The sequence below is a fragment of the Brienomyrus brachyistius genome, chromosome 6 (assembly GCF_023856365.1).
Source record: "Brienomyrus brachyistius isolate T26 chromosome 6, BBRACH_0.4, whole genome shotgun sequence".
NCBI classification, from domain to species: domain Eukaryota; kingdom Metazoa; phylum Chordata; class Actinopteri; order Osteoglossiformes; family Mormyridae; genus Brienomyrus; species Brienomyrus brachyistius.
In genome coordinates this window covers 26,416,915-26,432,671 of record NC_064538.1, presented here as the reverse complement: position 1 = coordinate 26,432,671, position 15,757 = coordinate 26,416,915, and the positions used below count along the sequence as shown (strand labels likewise).

The window sequence follows — 15,757 nt, the reverse complement described above, 5'->3', positions numbered from 1 at the left end:
TCAGAGTTTAGAGCAAGACAGAGAACCGTTCCATTCTTAACACCCAACACATGGTAACCTATATAACAGTAAAGGAGGACACACCATCACCTTAGAGTTTGGCTCTTTTGCTGTTGCCTTCTCTGCCAATTTAATTTCATTTACATGCTGCCCAAAGTAAAAGCATCTGTCAGATCAAGGCGCATGAACTGGGAAAAGGCGGAGCACCATACGAAAACCGCCTGATGTTTGTCAACCTCATCGATTATTGGTTTTCATGTCAGTAATCTGCAAGAGAGGGAAAACCATTAATAAATCTGGCTGAAAATAACCAGCATGTCTGCACATTAAAGGATTTATTCAATCAAGGTCAGAAATCACAAGGGAGTCCACCTGCTTCCAGTAGCTGCCAAACCATCTCTCATCACCTGAGAAATTACCCAGCTGACCCAGGAAACTTGCCCTACTGCCCTAGCCAGTTCCTTTCAAATGGCGCAGTCATCTCCACAAGCTTCTGGCACATTTAGCCTGTAGTCCTTTGCTCACGATCCAACTGAGTCTCAGATTTACCCGACTTCCAAGCCATGAAAGTGCTTCCCTCAACCCCAGGAGTACAAAACGATACAAAAGGCTCTTAGCAGGGCCCTGGCGCCAGGCAGCATCAAAGAGCAAAGCTTTCTAATGCACCAGTGAAAAGCACAGATGGTGAAATGCTCTTCCAAGTCAGAAGAGCTGGCGCTTTTCATGTTTCCGTTGTATTACTGGTGTATTTTGCTCTGGGAGGAAAGGCAGACTGGAACACAGGAGATGAAATGCTTCTTTCCAGTGCACACTGGAGGGCTATGCTGCATGCACAAGCAATTGGCCTCCCACTCTTCATGTGATCTCCTAGGTATGGCATTTTTAATTACTCAAGGCATTCGCATGAAATCACTCCCATTTATTGGATAGATCTAGTTACTTTTGCTTACAGATTTGATAGTATATCATTCTCAGATATTTTAGATTTCACCATGACAGAGCCATATTTTAATATGTAGTGATAAAAAATATAAAAATATGTGATCCTGTGTGTAACTTTGGAAATCGCATGAGCCCAACCAGGTCTGTTTTATATGTTACCTCACCTGATAATGCTTTCATCTGTGATCCGGTTATAGAAGTCGTAGCATAACGTTATCTTATCAGACACAAACTTTCTCCTCATTCTGAGATTCCCTGTTTTAGCATTAGAATGGTATTCCGAGTAGGAATGTAGCATTTTAAAGGAGTAGGGCTGTCATGCTCATGAAATTTTAGTTGACGATTGTCATACAAACAATTGCGATTAATGATTTAATTGTCTTTTTCTGTTCATTATAACACTTTCAGCTTAGAGTTACCCTAATCATAGTTTAATAATACATATACTGTATACCTTATAAAGAATTGAATATTGAATACTGGAACATATAAAATAGAATTTTCCTTTTAAGCCTTGTAAACAAAACTTGTACTGGTCAGATTTGACATAAATAACAAATAAAAAGTTAAATGCCTTGAGATACACAGTGTTGTCACTACCCAATTTTACCTCGCATGTCTGGACCGGCCAATCCCTTCATCCCGTCATTTCACTGCAAATCATATTGTCTACAATTCCAGCAAACTAAACCAGATAACTTATTGAAATTGAGGCTGTCTTGTGTAAATATAAGTCAACTAAGATAAAATCAATTTAAACTGGTGTACCTTTAATCTTACAAGTTATCTGGCTAAGCAAGACATCCAGCTTATTCAAACATGATACAAAGCCCTGGTTTTAATGATTACGTTGACTTAAAAAAACAGTCAATTGCCTAAATATCCCAAAACTGACATAAAGTTTATATTTACATCAGTTAAAATTGCTGCTATCCAACGGCATGGTATTTGGCATACTTACAGCTTTGGTTCACTCTAAACTGAAAAATGAAGTTTGGCATATTTTGTGTTTGTTTCAGCTATATATATAAATCCTGGCTGAAAATCCCATTCTGGACTGGTGGAGATCATTCACAAGCAGCTGGTAAAATGAACCCGATGTAGTGAAAAGAAATATTAATGAGATCAGACTAGGTCCTGAAAATGTCGTGAAACAAAGTGGTACAGATCAGGCACCATCGTAAAATTTGCCGTGAAGCGTAATGCTGCGCATGAGAATGCGCAGTTGTGCAAAGTACAAATAGGGCAGGCGGTGCCTCAGAAGTGCAATGAAATGATGTCATTAAACGATGGTTAGTCAAACGTTACACGGTAGAAACGATGTGGAAACAGTGACAGAAATATGATCCAGCTATTTTTATGCAGATGAATGGAGACGATTCTAGTGATTATGCAAAGATTTAATCACAGTCAGCTCAAATAATCGTGATCAGGCGATTATGTAATAATTGTGACAGGCCTAAATAGGAGTAACGCACAATTAGCTAAGCCCATAACCTTACACTAGTATATGATGAGGCTACACATCTCCAATTTAGTCACAGAATATTCTCTTCCAATGAAAAAAAAAAAGGTAGATCAAAGGGGATACATAGACGTACACCAGCACAAGTGAGACACATTCATTCAGAGAGCTTCATCTGGCCAATAACAGCATCAAGATTACTGAATTGCATTTACAGTAGAGACAAGAGAACATGAATCATGGGACATGTTTCAAAGATCACCCCATTAGAAATGGAATTTCTCACGTTTTTTCTGGATAAGGATGGGGATTAAGCCTAAATCTCTAACGTGGTCTCTAATGGTTGATTAGTCAGGATGACCCTCACACAGTGTTGACAGTCTAGGAGGCGACTGGCCATACTATAAAACAGGGAACCCTGGCATTTGCTCTATACAACCTCAGACCATTTCAACAGTGCAGAGACGAGAACTATTTCGCTGCTTAAATCAATGTCCTCATGCACATCCTAACCCAGAATTCTAGGAATTCTACCTAAATATTCTGTTAAATCCACAAAACAAAAGAAGATGACTTTTAAGATACAAAAAAGCATTTTATGGGGATCACAAACCCCACTCTAAACCCCAGGGGACAAAAAAATCCCTTCTCCTTTAAAGTGCCTAATTCTGCGACCTCCCTGGTGTTCCCAAATTACTTTGGAATCTGAATCACTACTTTAATGCATCACTGCCTAATTTTGACCATTCTGATGCTGTATGTTGCCTTGGTTACAGAGCAACACATATGGCATTTAATTAGTCTCAGAACTCGCTCAGATAAAACCACATGCGCGTATGCTCTCGCGAGCATAACCTACTGTATCATCCACTATGCGCTCGTGTCTGCACGACACCCGCTCGCTCAACAGGTTGGGCTTTGGAGACTTTGGAGGCAGGAACAGTGGCTGATTTCTCCACTTTGTTGATTGGTCCCTAAGAATCCTACGATTGGTTCTTTGCTTTAGAAGATAATGAAGAAGACGATCACTGACTATCGATAGAAAACAACCAGTTTCACGCTCTGTCATGATGTTGGAGTAAAAAAAGTCTTACACTAAGTTAACATTTTCATGAGATCCTATTTTAATATTGCACATTCAAGGTGGTAATCAGAATCAGACACGTGTATTTAATTCCACCGCAGGTGTAACCCAGGTAAATAATAAGTATTGTGAATGTCTTTATATTTTTGTAATTAAGTTGCTTTATTCTAGAAAGGTGTTTAAATTGCTGGAATTTCCCACTTCGTCTTACTGTATATAAAAGTCACTGCAGAATGAGCCACCGAACAGTAAATTTCACTGTGAACAACAAGGCATCTTTCTTCCTTCCTACAACATCACTGAACCAGTTTAAATCATGGGAGCGGTGCTCCCCTGATACTAGTTATATCACGAGAAGTTGGGTTAATATTGCACTTTTGGTGAACATTGTGAATCTGTTTAGCCTTGAGCAAACAACACTAAGGATGGACATGATGATTCTAACAGGTCTGGATGCTGTTCAGCCAAATGGCTACTTCGATATTAGTTGAAATACTCGTGGGTATAAGTGGAAAGTAGCGGGAGAACATTTTAAACGTAAGAAAACATTTCTAATGTAGTGCAAGCTAAAACTCTGGGTTCCTTTAAATAAGAGCTAGATAAGATTTTAACAACTCTGAGCCGTTAGTTAAGTTTTCCACAAACGAGCTTGATGGGCCGAAAGGCCTCCTCTCGTTTGTAAATTTCTTATGTTCTTGTATTGAAAAGGTTATGTTGTCTAAGTGCGCGGCATTAATAAGTATCATTTTTTGTTTGGAGTATAGAGTATATGTTCAGAACGTGCAAATGGAATATTATTCTAATTTAAATAAATTTCTTTATTGTATACGCAGTGACAATAAATGAAATTCTTAGCGTATTTACATCTGAATCCTGCAGACGTAGACCTACTTAAAGAGACTAAGTATAAAAATGCAAAATATAAACACACGTAACAGTATATACATATATGTTATCATACAGATATTACATTATTAAAGTATATGATTATTATATGTTGTAAATGAATAGTTTGGTAAATAATTGAGTCAATAAATGAATGTTGCGAACATCAGCAATATCTCATAATGTTTTTGTTTCCTAAGGCTATTTATTTATTAAAATGTGTGTATATATTCAGTGCTTGAAGTGGGAAAAATAGAACACCGGTATTCCCTTTATTCACGTTTGTGTGTTTGTAGGCCGGAATCAACTAATCATTAAGTGTTACTTTCTGAATCATATATGTATGATTCGAATTACGACTACGAACGTGCAATATTACAATAAGATCTCTGAAAGGTGTAAGACTTCCTTGCTCCGACATCATGACACAGCGTGAAACTGGCTGTTCTCTCATCGACTGGTCAGCAGGGTTGCCAGACTGAGCTGAGTTTTTACAGCCCAATCATGTCTAACAACCTGCCCACTCTGACAAAAAATACGCCCAAACAACTAAAACCGACTTGGCCACAGCTGTGCACTTGGTCCTGCGCATTTTAAATGCACCTACCTCGTTTTGTAATATTACACAGATCGTGTACTACATTAATTGATGTATGGCAGACAAGGTAGCTCGCGATTTTAAGTTCTCTGCGTTTTCAGTCGTCTGTTAATTGTGACATCGCCGTGATTAGATGTTGTACTGTAAAAGACTTTACACTCGGTATATAGCAAGGTTTCCAGTTCTGGTCATCTGGCTGGCTGATGCGTGATAGCTGGCAACCCTGACGTAGCGAGACATGTCAAGCTTCGATTTCAATATTACAATATTTACAATGTACTTTACACCAATCATTGGCGACAGAGGCGATCTACGTTCAGTTCTGGGTGTTTCTCATTCTTTTCGGTACTGCTTTTTGTACTTTCCCCACTTTAGCATGCTTTTAATTGTCAGTGTCTCAATGTCTTAACATGAGAATGTCCGCCGATTCCAGTGAACCTCCCACTAATGATTTTAATTAAAACCTTCCCGATATACATTAAAGCAGACCAAAATTTCACTACACAAGTAAAATTTTACCCGTCTAAGGAAATCAAAATAAGCCCATTTGGCGGGAATTCGCCAAATCTGGCAACCCTGCCGGCCAGTGGTCATCTTCATCTTCCAAATGAAGTTCGAAAATTAAGCGAGTGTTGTGCAGACGTGAGCCCGTAGATAGGGTAAAGTGAGCGCGAGCGCGTGAAGGGGATGCCTTTTCTGCTCGCGAGCGCGTACGCGCGCGTGGTTTTTAAATGCACGAGTAATTAAACTTCATATAAGTATGTGAGTCATGGTAGAGTACAGCTCTCGTTAACACTCAATTTCCGACAAACTCTTTAAGTGTGTGGAAGTGTGTGGGGCGGGGGGAGGTTGATGTGAAAATCTTCTAGCACTGTGCGAAACTTTGGATACATTTAGTAATAAATTGCTTGTGCTTCTAAGTCACACAATGCACATAAAGCAAGCCAATTTGCAGAGGTGGAGATTTCAGGTCCAGAGAGTACAAATTCAGACCAAGATTTTGTTTCAACCAACCAGTTGAGTATAAAGAGTCACAAAATACTGGTTAGTTGAAACAAATTCTTAGTCTGGATTTGCACACTCTGGACCTGAAATCTCCGCCTCTGCTAATTTGACAGGTTTAACCTTGACCAAAAACTTGTGTTGCCAATGTGCTGGCTGAAGACACAATACTATCTGAAAATAGAATAATGGATTTCATTTATGATAGTGTATAACGTAATAGGGCGTACCCAGCAATGCTAGACTGAAGGTGCTGCAGCGATTCTCCTCTTAAGCCTTCATTTATAGATTCTAATTCATTGGATTGGCTATGCAATGAACTTGCATTTTACACTTCTTCAGTATGCATGAAAACCAGCGGATGCCAACTGCTATTGTGTAACAACTACTTCATGAATACACAGAATACACAGGAAACTCACAATCTCTTTACCCCACACACGTTACTGAAGTCTTTGAATGGCTCTGGTTTTACTTTCACTGTTTGAGTGCACAGCTGGTGGGACTCAGTTTAAAATTCAGTTTATACTAACTGCATTTTTGCCATACCCGCTAAAATGAATCAGTGTCGCTGAAAATTCATCAGCACACATTCCCATCTTGTGGGTTGCTGGATCGCAGTCAGCCGGTCGTATGCAGCGTCTCAAGCACTGGACCATTTTGCGTCATATCTCAGAACCAAACTATGGACACCTTCAGCTGAATGACATCACATTAGTTTGGCAGCTACCCTGGTCCAGGGATGACTCACAAAGCATAAATCGAGATGGCATCAAGTTACATCGGGCTGGGTGAAAAACTCAGCAGACACTGCAGCCAGACAGTCATCTAAACAGCTCTGACTAACAGAATTTAGTGTGGGCCTAAGAGTGATGTCTCAGTAAAGTACTTAAAATCCAGTATCCTAGTCTGCTAGTCATAAAAATCCTAGATCATTGGTTACCAGCTTCAGAAAGATACCACTGCCTTGCTCAACAAGCACAAATCATAAACACATAAAACACGAATAATCCACTCTATCAAATACAAGCCTTCCAGCTCAAAGATATGGCAAATAGGATCAGCTGTTTTCCGACACTGAAACCATAATGAAAACAAAGAGCATGTATAGGATGTGGAATAGATTTTTATATTAGAGAAACAAGGAGCAAATGACACAATGACAAGTCTGTCAAAAGGCCATGAAAGTGTAGAAATAAACAATCAAATAATTAATAAATATGGTCCAAAACACTGACTATTCACAGATCTGTGCTGACTCTGCTGGCAGACAAGTACGAGTAGAAAAATAAAGTACCATAGCTTCAAAAAGCTAAAAATATTCTTTTCTTTTGTTGCCAACATGTAAATTATCCCAAACAGAGGGCCAGTCTGTATCAGGGATCCTCAAACAGCAGTTCGCAAGTCACACATGGCTTCTGTTTGGAGCACAATTAAAGCGGTAGTATTTGCAAAAGTAGTAAGAGGACAGAAACATTAAATAATTATAACACAGCAAAGTATTGTGGTTTAAGGAACTTATCAATGACCACTGATTCCTACTGAAATGTTTTGTAAGGGCAAAATATTTAGTTGAGTTATTTAGGCACCTGACATTCAACAAAGGTACAAATTCAGGTTAACAGTTCCTTGAAAGAATAGCCATGAACGTCAAAAAAATGCACATTTTTTAAATCCAATGTGAAACTTTATCAGTACTCAGAATTATCAGCAAAAGACCTAAAGAGACACTGACTAAAATAATGGAGATGGTGACGTTGGTCGATAAGCCATTTTCAGCAGTGTTTGATGAAGGATTTCATCCGCTGCAAAGTCTTAAAATACCAGCCTATGACATGTTTTTGTTTCATTATTAAATCCAGGGGCAGTTATACAGTAAAGGAACATCCAGGGTTTAGATCAGAAACCTGTCAGAGTCAGAGTTCAAGATTTAAAAAGTATAAATGTCTTTCTATCTGTTCCGTTCAAAACACATTAGTTCCACGTCCACTGTGGCTCCGAGGATTTATGGCAGGAAAACCATATTTTTATGTAGTAACTAAGACTGGCGGCTTTGCTTGGCTTTGGAAGGGGTATCGCCATGGCATGAACTACAGGGTGGATTGGGGACTGTAACTCCCTCCAATAATCAAAACTGACTAACACTACCCCCCCCCCCCCCCCCCCCAATAACCATAGGTCCAGCAGTGCAAGAAGTAAATGCAATATCTCTGCCCAACAGTTATCTATGACTCCCAAAAGGCCAACACCAAAATTATTATTGATGCGTGTGTTCACATGTGACAACTACCCTGGCACCTGATTTCATGATGGGGGCATTTCCCAATGCGGGGGTGATGTGTCAGCATAATCACTTATGCAAATATGTTGAGTATGGTGTCGACGCATCGCATTATCGCGAACTTGGAAGGGCAAGTAAAAGAGTTCCTCTGTTTAAAATACCACAGACATCAAAAGTCTGTGAGTTTTTTTAAGGAAAAAACAAACAATATGATATTGCTGAAGTGATATGGAAATTTTTAACTGACGCTGATAAACATTATATTTTTTGCTTGATTTCACTGATACCCATACCAGTAACTGGCTAACCTCTGAGCTAATTGCCAAGCTTAGAGGGGGGTTTGCTGGCGATGAAATTTGCGCTTGCCAGCACAGATAAGAGGAATGACATTATATATTTTTTTTTATTTAACGGTAAATGAAAGATCGATGTGTCGGCCAAATTTAATAGTGAGTTATTAATAGTGAAGATGTCGCTGGCCAGTACTTTGAGAATCCTTTTAAGCAGTAAATGAACAAATGAAATCCCTTGTCCTTCACCATGGATAATCATCCAATGTAATCAATTTCATTATTGTACTGCCCAGACTTTGGGGAATACATAACCTTTTAGCCCTGGTCTGTCACAGAGGCTTAAGTATGTAAGGCGATGACTCAAAAACAGTTTGAAGGATCTCCTTCAAACTTTTCACTGGCCTTGTATGTATGGGGTCTAAAAATAATTACATTTTGAGACTGATCGCTCCAAAACTGAAGCAGCACTGCATAATGATACCAAAAAAAGTTTTGACACTTGATGCTGTTAAGACGATAACTCAAAAAGTTTGACAGATCATTTTCAAACTTTTCAGACACATTGTATGGGTGCCGAACTGGAACTGATTAAATTGTGAGACAGACTGACCCAAAATTGTACTGATGCTGCTTAGTGGCAGCAAAGGGAAGGGTAAAAGCAGATGACATTTGACCTTTTAAATGTGATAAGTCAAAAAGTATTTGATGGATCTTATTACTGCTTCAGTAAAACATTTTATGGATGAAGGTCTACGCCTGGTTTCATTTTCAGACAAATTGCCCCAAAAATGAAGCAGTAGCACTACTCTATGGCAACAAAGGAAGGAAATGGCAGCTGCAGAGAGGCTTGGGGCCACATTTACTGATGGTTTGCTACAGCGCAAACCCTCATTTGGCATTAAAAATAGTACTGTCAGGATTTACAAAAAACACGCAATGAAAACTTACCAGTGGAAAGGCTTTAACACAATTCATTTTGCAGCTGGACATACTGCATATGCATTCGTAGGGATTTCCTTTAAAAGCACAAAATTTGGAAGAGGAGAGTATTTAAGTGAATCACGCAACGTGATTTACTAAGGTTTACGGTGCGAAATCTGCACCATTATTTAATGCCAAAAGAGCATGTATTATTTTGCACTTGACATGGCTGTCATAGTCGCCACTAGGAGGAGGTGCCGGGGGGCTTTGACCGAAAATTTGTATCATGGTATTTTTCAAGATTCTGGCTGTTTCATGGTATTTCACTTTTTTTTCACCCATAGAGTGACAAGAGTTTGCATCAAAACACATTCCACAAGTTACTGCAAGAAACGTGAGATTCCACAGTCATGGAGACAGCTGACATGTAAGTGAGGCTGGTTAATGAGACAAAGATGCGTGGTGTACAGTACCATGCCAAGATGTGTGGATCCCACAGTTTTAATTTTGGGAATAAGGAAATACTACAATGACCTGATTCTAAAAATATACTTTGCTCTTACACTATCAAACCCAGTCCACAGGGACCCCTAGACTGTCCACGTTTCTGCTCCCTCCCAGCTTCCAGCACACCTGAAATAAAGAATCATGAAAACTGTATACCTGCTACAGGTGTGCTGGACTGCCTGGGTGTCCCCAAGAAGTTTGAGAAACAGTGTATTAATTAACACTAATACTTATATATGTTTTATGTCACCCAAATTCTTTCCAGTATTGTTTATATGTTTTTGGTTTACCCGTCATTCAAAAAAATTCCCAGTTAATTGTTCACGGCCAACCAGCAAGTAACCAAAACTACGAATGTCAAATTTGTGAATCTGAAGGGGTGACTCTATATGTATTTTTGCATTTATGTTAGTTGTGAATGTTGTAAACATGTACTCTTTGGTGTGGAATATATGTGTTTCATATTTAGCATTTAAATATGAGTGTTGTATCAATTTGTTGGCTTCTCTGAAAGTTTTTTTAGTTTGTACCACTAATACCTCTGATGAAATTGTACTGTTTGTTAAGATCATTTTCTTCTCACAGTCAATAAGTAACACGGGAAAAGGTAAATCTGATAATTCGTTTTTGGGGGTTGTTACAGGCATTACTAGTAAGTGGAAATAGCTGTACTATAGCTGCAGCTGTAAAATAGCTGTGAGATAGCTTTAAAGCAAGGGTGGTGGACCACCCAATGGAAATAGACTAAAGCTAAGGACACCTGCCTCTAATGCCTGATTACTATGGGCTGGGGGGGGGGGGGCTTTAAATGTTTTGGCTATGCTGAGAAAGAAATGTAAAACCTTCTTTTACTAAGAGAAAAAAGATAAGAGCAGAGGACTGTTAGCATGGGAATAGCATGGGAGTAGCATGGGAGTATCATGGGAGTAGCACTGGAGTAGCATGAATGCATTTTTTCAAGATTTATGTTTCTGTGAACTGCCTGCAAAAATTCTGCAGACCCCCTCCCCCCCCATTTATGACCTCAGCTGTACAGTACTGTTGTTTAAAAATACCTTAGGAAGCAAAAACCAGGACTCTACTTTTGTCATTATGACACTTGCAGCACTGGTGCAAACATACATTCAGCCATCCAGCACTTTATTATTTAATATGGGGCTTGGTTGGTACTCATGGCTTTTGTGTTAGACAAAGGGAACCAGACCAACTAAGACTAGGAAACTAAGTATCAATAGCAAAAACAAACTGAAAAATTCTGTGCTGTTGCAATAATTTATGACTCACTTATGTCCTGACCAAGAAAAGAGAAACGTTTCAGACTAGTAACTCTAATTACTGCAAATCTAGCGGCTCCTGAAGGATACCTGCCTGCCTCTCTAAATGCATTGAAAATGTAGTGAAATCTGCAACCTCACGAGAATGCCCCAAGCACTTCCCTTCCCAAATGGAATGCAAGCATTACTGGAGCCCCATCAGCTTATAAGCTTTCCCAGTCTTAGGAACTCACAGGTACTGTATATCATTTTGGTACAGTAACTGAACTGATGACTGACATGTTGGTATAGTCACAGGCAGATAACGAAACACGAGATCAGGTGAGCAAGAAGACAGTCGGGAAGCTGCCCTGAGGCGTTTTACAATGCTCAGATTGCACCCCATCTCATAAATAAGCCTTTTATTTTTATTTTATCCATCCATCTTCTATACCTGTTTGTCCTGTAGAGGGTTGCGGGGGGTCTGTAGCCTATCCTGGAAGCTACGTTCGGGGTGAAAGTATTCAATTTGCAATAAATTTAGGCATGTATGAAAATCAGGTACCGTATCATTGACTTGGTTGGAAGATGGATGGATAGATGACAGGTGTTTCTATATCCATTAGAAGTAAAGAAAATTTCATATTCAACACATGAAGTGCGATTATTTCGGCACTATAAATCTGGTTTTACTCTAAATGAAATATTGATGTCTGCATCTTAAACTCAACTCTAAGGGGTTTAAGAAAATCTGTTACAAGATATCTAGTACAAACTGTAGAAAACTTAACTCTTAAAAAATGCCGTTTGCTGGAAATACTGTAATTTATCATCAATATATTTTCAATTCTGGAGCCGTGTGTATACTTTTTTGTAATATACGATTACATGTCCAAACAGGCATATCAAGAAACAGGATGCGTAAAAGGTATCCATGAATAAAGTATGAAACATGACGAAATAACTGCGTTAAATCCTAAAAATACGCGATAAAAAAGCGGTATATAAGATGCCTTTTTATGCTGGTCGAGCGATTTTAGAAGTACAATACAGCGCAATATACATCGAAAAAACACGAAGCGATAAACTTATGGTTCACATCGCAACTACTGTAGTCTATTAATATACACAAAACATTTACAAGTATATATTAAAAAACAGTAAGTTGACTGATCACCTTTCTGTTGATCTTTTTTATACAAGATTTTCACTTTTGTAAACAATCAGCTTAACTATTTCTGCGTTTACAGATACTTAACCGTTCATTTACAAAAACCAAAAAAGACCATTTACATTTGGCGATTCGCAACAAAGTTCAACATCTTTCGAGTGAGCAAGCGAGCCTCTGCGTGACACTTTCACGTCGCCGTCTGATTCACAAGTTTACAGCATCGAGAAATAGTGAATTATTTTTACGTCATGCTGCGGGTTGTTCAAAAACAAAAAGCAAATTTCATCCACTGTAAACGCAACATTACCAGACATTTACGAACATGTTGCATACACCGAGACCAAGGGGAAAGATCCAGAAAATCATATCCAGGTAGTACACTTGCGAAAAGCATGGATGTGTGGAGATCTTTAATGTGCATTATACCGCAATACCTTATTTCATTACTTAAAGCTCGTGCATAGCTGCAGATGCCCTTACACTATGTACACAGCAATAACCATTTGCGCTCACTTACCAAAGGTACTAGTTTCTCAGTGAATATGGATTCCACTGCGCTTTTCCCTCTCAGCTTTCGAGGAGACAGGAGGTTCTGTTCAGGCACCTGCCAGCAGCGCGTCGCCGTCCGTCGCGATGAGGCGCCCGCTCCTTTTCCCTAATAAACAATGAATCGCAGCTCTTCCCCAGCACTCCGCGGACAGCTAGACTTCAGAAACACTCAGTGGTACCATTACGCACTCATCGATGGGGGGAAAAGGGGAAGTGGGTGGGGGGAGTGATGGGGGCTGCGTTGATGAAGAAGAATTAAGAAGGAATTAAGGCGATATAACACGAATTCTGCACAGAAATGCAAGATTTATCTATAAATATATTATCAACAAGTAGGCTAAGCAACAATTTAGGGAATCAGCAGTTATTCTGCGAAAAAGACGCTTCTTATTAAAAACGCAAACACACACGTTGCATTTAGTAAAGTTTAAATCAGTAGCACTGACCCCATAAAGGCATACGTTATTGTTTTATTAATTCTATTTCTTTTTTTGCCGGGGTATACGTCAAAAAAATCACTGCTGTCAAAAAAGCTGCAAATGTCCGATTTAGTAAATAACAATGCTTTAATAAAATAGGTAAATTAGATAATGTTATAAAGCAAAAAAAAAATCGACACAGAGAGATGGGTGTCATAAAATGAACGTCATTCAGCGTGCCCCGTATAGACAAGCTCTTCCTTCTACTTTGGAAGGGGACTTAACATTGAAATTTGATTAGTGGAAAATGTTGCTACTATTCTAAAGGATATTCATACTGGTCTGGACGTGAAACCCTACAGGTGACTGCATGCCATGTCATATGCACAGGTCAGAGTTCATGGCCGAGTTTAAATTAAATAAAGGAGCAGCTCCGAACTGTGTGAATGGAAAAACCATGCTGTCTGTTACCTAACTGGTTCAGTATGTAGCACCTGTGGTTTGATTTACATAACACCAAAACTGGTATGCTGCTGTTCTTTTGTCATATGCTTCCTTTTCTAAGTGTTGCGCCCACACGCAATTGTCGACGCTACTTTCACTGGGATATAAATTAAACAATTATATTCACTTATTTCCAGAGACCTACTGTGACCACCGGTATGTAAAGAGCCGGAGTGACGTCACACCCACAAATCGGGTATTTAACAGCGATATTACGCTACTACTTATTCATCTGTTAGTTACATCATACTGTAAGGTAGACTTACCCTATTGGATTAGTTTAATGGTCCAAAAGGTAAAATAATGTAATGCGCGCGCGTGGTGCGGTTGTCCCCTTTAAAATCAAAAGTCAGATCTGCGAAATATTCTAGACGGAAGCATGTAAAAAAAATCATACAACACAACCATACATACAAGGCCAGTGTGTGTGTGTGTGTTTGCTTAAATTAGTATGTATTCCAAATTATTTTTTAAGTTCAATTTCATTTGGGGTAGCGCGTGAGATGACTGAGCGCACGCGCACTTCAGAGGTGGCAGAGCGCATGCTGCCGAGAGCCAGAGGTCCCAGGGCTGAACTCCGCCAAGCTCCGGCACAAATTAAACACTTCCTCTTTCTCATTAACTCATTAACTGTTTGGACAGTCAAAAAATCCCGCAGCTTTTCTTTACTTGCCAAGTGTTTTCTGTTCCCAAACTGCAATCTGAGCATAACTTCAGGTTTATGGATTTTTCTGTATATACCTTCCTTTTAATGTATTCTGCGTATGACTTTGGATTGTTATTGTCCTCTTTGAGTCCAGTCTAGACCTTTAATCTGTTCTTTAAGTGTTTGTTTTTCACTGAGAACTAGTGGATCCACGGTTTGGATCTGTACTATAGGCCTACTGTCTGAAAAATGTACCATTTTATTGTGATTCATTGCTTTTACTGTGGTTTTCCTACAGGTCACAATATTACAACTAATTATTTCCTCACATGTATATTGTATGGCCTCCCCTTTTCTGTGCATCATTTATTGGGCAGAAAGCTTTTGATTCCACCACCAAAGGGCATTGTATTTAAAATTTGTTTGTTATATGTTGACTTTTACTGCTATGTTCAAAAGCCTGAGCCCTCTGCATGCCACATAAATGTATAAAATCAGTATGAATTTATCAGTGCTTCATTCCTGGCTAACCTTCTCTGACAGTTACAAAGCAGATTAGATTATCAATCTTTCCTTTTTACTAATAGTAGCATTTCAGTGCTGGAGTTGCATGAGAAATAGTTTGCTGAGCTATTTTCTAGCACAAATGCCTAATTTTTCTATCTGTATTTGTCATGTTTCTAAATTCAGATTTTGAATGGAGGTGGTACAGGTGCTCTCTTACTGCACTGTTTTAAGGTATCTCTTTTAGCTGGTTTTAATGGAAATTCACCTTTAATGTATTCGTAAGACGTATTTACCTCACATGCATGGAACTGTTAAAAAAGAAGTAGCAATTAATTAAAAAATAGAAATAAAATAAAGATGTTCCAGCTTGCTACTGAAAGCCTTGTTTTTGATGTCCCCACAAATTCACACATCACTGCAATTAAACCTTGGTTCTGGTCAATCAGACAGTAACTCTGGACAGACATACATACAGTATAAGGCTACTTTGATTAATATTCTCTGCTGTTTGTTACTTTCTGCACGAGCAATTGTTAATGAGTCATTACCTCTTTGTTATTAGTGTATCACAAAATAGTGGTGAAGACGAGGAAGAGGAGCTCTGCACTATAAAGTGTTTCCTTTTCTATCGATAAAATTAAACATTCATGTAAAATATCTGCAATATCTGTTCTGTGAAAAACAAGAAGCAGACCTCCAGTAAGAGCCAAATGTTCCATTTAAAAAGTCT

At 38.9% G+C, this 15,757-nt stretch overlaps 1 protein-coding gene across 1 annotated transcript in view; it reads right to left on the bottom strand.

Moving 5' to 3' along the window:
- The window catches only part of LOC125745402 (caM kinase-like vesicle-associated protein), a 42,936-nt gene extending 29,767 nt beyond the window's left edge, over positions 1-13,169 (bottom strand). The window contains exon 1 of the mRNA XM_049018241.1: positions 12,920-13,169. The gene's annotated coding sequence lies outside the window, so the exon portion shown is untranslated. The remainder of the gene's footprint in view (positions 1-12,919) is intronic.
- Positions 13,170-15,757: the final 2,588 nt, after the last annotated feature.